Raw genomic sequence first — 5,131 nt, 5'->3', positions numbered from 1 at the left:
CTTTTTTAAATGACATATATTATGTTTCATGGAAATACAAAAATATGTATTTCTCAATTTTATGATCATATTTTTTCGAAGTGTTTTTGCAATGTTTATCTTAAGGCAACGACTATTTCGGTCATGTTGCAGGGGACTTCAATAGCATTGATGAATCGGACACACTTCAAATAAATACTTTTGGGTGTAATAATAATTTTAGGAGTTAAACAAAAACTTGTGTGCGACGGTCTTACTGTCGTATTTTGCGAGACAGATATCTTATTTGGTCATTCATAAAAAAATATTATTTTTTATGTTAAGAGTATTATTTTTTATTGTGAATATCGATATGATTGACTCGTCTTACAGATAAAAATTCGTGAGATTGTCTAAGAATAGCCTTACTCTGTTATACTCCAACGGTTGCTGAAATACTACAACTTGCCCACATATAACCCATAACTAAATGGGCCCAAATGTCATAATATATATACTTTTTGAAAACTAATAATACATTTTTTATTGTATAAATAGTGAATAAACGGTAACATAATGCATAACCTTAGCACAAAGTAATGCAAGCCATGTCTTTCCTACCTTGTCTTTTCCCAACTTGTTTTTTTATTTATAATAAAATCATAATTATTAGAGATCGAGTACTCAAATCTGAGGAGAAAGTTCGAGTTGTACTTTGAAACATGTAAACATCGAAAACGAGTTACATTAATAATCATAATCTCATGCTAATGAAATCTAATAAGCTAATGAAATCTTATAAAATGAGAATCATACCCTTAAATTATTATTTATTAGTTGATTTTTTGATTAAAAATATTTGACGTGCTCTAAAAGAAGCTTTCAAGAATCTAAGTAGATTTAGCTATTACACTTGCAATAATTGAAGCGGCATTTTTAATATCCGCCAAATCCAACAAGGGTTTGGATTTTTCTGGGATTTCACCTACTTCTTTATTTACTTTCGAACCGCAAATCCGATAAGGGTGAGCTTGAATGTTGGAAATGGTAAAAAAATTCTTTCCTATCCACATTTGGAGCCAAAAAATAATTTATGCTGAAATATCTAATTTATTTTGAATATTAAACTTATTTTTTTAGGAATTGGAATAACAAGCTTGACTAAACTTAAATTTTGAATCTCCTAATCTCCATATTGAGATAGATTTTACAAGTATTAAAAAATAAATAGTTAATATTTAAACACAAAAATTACTATAATACAATCTCACATGTCAATTTTGTGATATAATCTCTAATCCTACCAAGTTCATTTTTTTAAAAAAATGTCAAAAATATTAATTAAATTTTTTTTTTGTAAATATGAACCGTGTCAACCAATCTTACAAATATAAATCAGTGCGACAGTCTCACATGAGACTTACTCATATTTAAACACAAAAATTCATATGAGACATTCTCACGGTTCAATTTGTGAAACGGATATCCAACCAGATTAATCTATGAAATAATATTATTTTTTATGCCAAAAATAATGAAAGGATTATATAAATTTTAAATCTTTAGCTTTCTCACTTTCTCAATCCTTTTGTCCAAATCAAGCGCTATGTAAATTAATTGCCACTTCCTTCCATTGGGCCGGTATGAAATAATGAAAGGATTATGCAGGTAAAAAAACACAGGCTTCATCGTTGCAATTATAGGCTTTATATCCACAGCCCATAAAAGTTTAGGCCCTAAAAAGAAATATAAAACAAAATAATTGTATGGGAGCCCATTTGGATTAGTTTAGCAAACCGATGGCTAAATTGTAAAACATGCAATTCCTCGAGACACAACGTATTATAATTGTTTATCATAAATATATATTTAATTTATTTGGGTAAATAAAAATATTTTTTTTTGGTCTGAAGAAGAAGGGTTGCCAAGAAAGATATTCAATCCCAAAGCTGAAAAAGCTAAGGAAAAAAAAGGTAGTTAGTATAATCATCCCAGAGTCGATTGCACTCGAAAATTCGATAATCGCGTCTTAATTATTATTTAATGCATTTTTAGGCAGATTTATCTAATCAATCCACTCTATTTTTTTAATCCATTGCATGTGATATGAAGTTTGAATAACTTGTAAAACCAATGCTGCCTATTCTTTCAATATATATTAATAATAAATAAAAATATATATTAGTAGACAATGAAATTAAGTACAAATCTCGATAATCCTCATATGTTTTAATTACGTTGTTCTCCTTACATAAATCACTATCATTTAATTAATCATATCGTATGATATGCTCATTAGTAGCTAAAATATTAGCACACATCAATACCTAGATCAAATGCAATCGAACCTTTTTCATGTACTCGCGATCTATGTTGGGTGTAATAATTGTCTTGTTGAGTAGAGCAGTTGAAACGTGATGCTCGTGTTGTTGTATAGTTAAAAATATTTGAGTTATATTGTTATCCCATCTATATTTAATTTTTTGGTCAAATGACAAGCGTTCGGTCATGAAATTTATGTATATTCGATACATCTGGTGTAGCTTGAGCTATTGAGATATATATCTTCTTATTTCCTAATGTAATATTTCATATATACTACATATATATGGCATAATTGATACTTAATTTTCAATATTTGGAAAGCAAATTGAGCTTATATATAATAAAAATTTTTATATCAACTTATATTTGTGTAACAAAGATTATGTATAGTATTTTTTTTAAGAAAAAATTTGTGTGAAACGATCTCACGGGTCGTATTTTGTGAGACAGGTCTCTTATTTGAGTCATCTATGAAAAAATATTACTTTTTATACTAAGAGTATTACTTTTTATTGTGAATATCGATAGAGTTGACACATCTCACAGATAAAGATTCGTGAGACCGTTTCACAAAAGACTTACTCTTTTTGTTATAAAAAACAGATGAGACTTACTCTTTTTGTTATAAAAAACAGATGGAATATATTTAGTCAAGATCAATAATTGAGAAGATATAAACTAAATTATGGCGTGAGTTTTAAGCAGAATCTAAGATTGATTAATTTGATTATTATAATTAGTAATTATTTCATTTTTTCTGTATTTAATGATCAAGCTTTTGTCGTTCCTAGGTTTCCAAAAAATGTACATCCTCCAAGGCATTCAGTCATTAATAAATAATCTTTTTTTAATTTTTACTAGAAATAATTGTGTGTGGTCTAGGGTTTTGGCGGTTTGGTTCGTTCGACGCTACCACTTGGGGCACTGCCCCAAGCCATTCATTTTTTGACACGTGGCATCTATATTATATATATTTTTTTGTAAGCAAAATTCAACCATGGTTCCGTTTTACAACATCAAGCAACCTCTCTCCTCCACAAAAGAACCTCTCACTTCTCGTTATTTTTCAAAAGAAAGCAAGCTGTCTCTCCACAAAACTCTCTCACTTCCCGTTCGTTTTTCTCAGTCGACGGATACAACCTCAAGGTGAGAGTTTTCTTTAGATGTTTTCTAAATAAATCCTTCATTGTGTAGGTTCATGTAAATGTAAATAAACCTAAGCAAGAAGCCACTGTACACATTTTTTTTAGGCGGCATTGATTTTTCCTTCTTTTTAGATGTTTTCTGAAGACTAGTTTTGAGTGTTGAATTTGAACACTTGAAACATATCAAGGAAAAATAATCGAGCAATGCTCTCTGAATCTTTTGCTCTCTGTTTATCTTTATATTCCTTTTTAATTTCTTTAACCATTTTGATTAAAATTAAAGCTGTTCATTCTAATCAAGGAAGCTCATTATTGTTACTGATTTTTCTGGGAGAGGTGTAATTGGTACTATATCAGAGTAATTTGAATTTTTGTGCGGAGGAAATGGATACGGTTACCAACATTTAGTCGGTTCGTTCGACGCTACCACTTGGGGCACTGCCCCAAGCCATTCATTTTTTGACATGTGGCATCAATATTATATATTTTTTTTGTAAGCAAAACTCAACCATGGTTCCATTTTACAACATCAAGCAACCTCTCTTTCAGATTCCCCCGTGATTTTTGAAATATTTGAAACAATCTCTCTCATAAAATAAAGCAAGCCCTCTCTCAAAAAATCAAGCAACTCTTTCTCCACAAAAATCACGGCAGAGTCATAAAACTGTCTGAAGACAAAAAAAACTCACTTCCCGTTCGTTTTTTCCAGTCGACGGAATCAGCCAAGGTGAGGATTTTCTTTGCAACTGTACAATTTTTTAATATATAATGTAGATATTTGTGTTTGTTTCAAGAAATTTGGGATTTGTTTCTGCTTTAATTCGGGTATGTAAACGCTTATGTCTGCTTTAATTCGGGTGGAAAACCCGTGAATCTTGTCTGTTTCTGCATTTACATATGTGCGCGAAGCTTTTCTGTACGGGCATCCTTTTCTTGTGGTAAAGGAGATTTTCTGTAATGTTTTGACCTGATTTGAGGAAAATCTGGTTTTCTTTTGTTGAGTTAACAATTTCTTTGTTAAGTTGGGCACCTTTTCTCTTTAGTTTTACTGTTGTTTTATCATGGGTTTATCGAACTGTTCTACTTTGGTTTTGTTTTTTAATGTCTGAACGATGTTGATTGAGAGTGTCTTGCATATTGATTCTTTTTGTTTTTGGTTTTCTGGTGATTCTTTTTCCGGTGTATATTCTAAAAAGTGAAATTTCTTAATTAATCTATAACACTGAAAGAAAATCTTGGCTCAAAATTTGGTGGGATTGAGTTGTTGTATGGTGATTCATATATTTAAAATTTCATTTTCTGAAATTGAATCGTGTATTTTGAAGAAAGAGGAGAGATACATGGGCCCAATGGTGCTAAAGGTTTTGTGCTCCTCTGGAAATGTTCCTGAATATCTCGGTGGTTTGAAGGGGGTTTTGCTCGAACCTAGCCGATAAATTTGGAGCTAATGATTTTCTTTAATGTTACTTGTGGTGAAACCTATGCAAGAAGCCAAATAATTTACATGAACCTACGCAATGAAGGATTCAACATTTATTTTGATAAGATCTGAAATGTATGTAGTGACTCTCTATTTTTTTGTTGCAGTAAAAAAAAACCATTTGGCATACCATTATTTTCGTTTATGGTGAGCGCCTTTGTTATTTTAAATTTTTTTCTGTTAATTATATTAATTATTTAATGTTAACTTTTTAATGTTCTTT

The sequence above is a fragment of the Primulina huaijiensis genome, chromosome 16 (assembly GCF_012295235.1).
Source record: "Primulina huaijiensis isolate GDHJ02 chromosome 16, ASM1229523v2, whole genome shotgun sequence".
NCBI lineage: Eukaryota > Viridiplantae > Streptophyta > Magnoliopsida > Lamiales > Gesneriaceae > Primulina > Primulina huaijiensis.
This window is presented reverse-complemented; position numbering follows the sequence as displayed.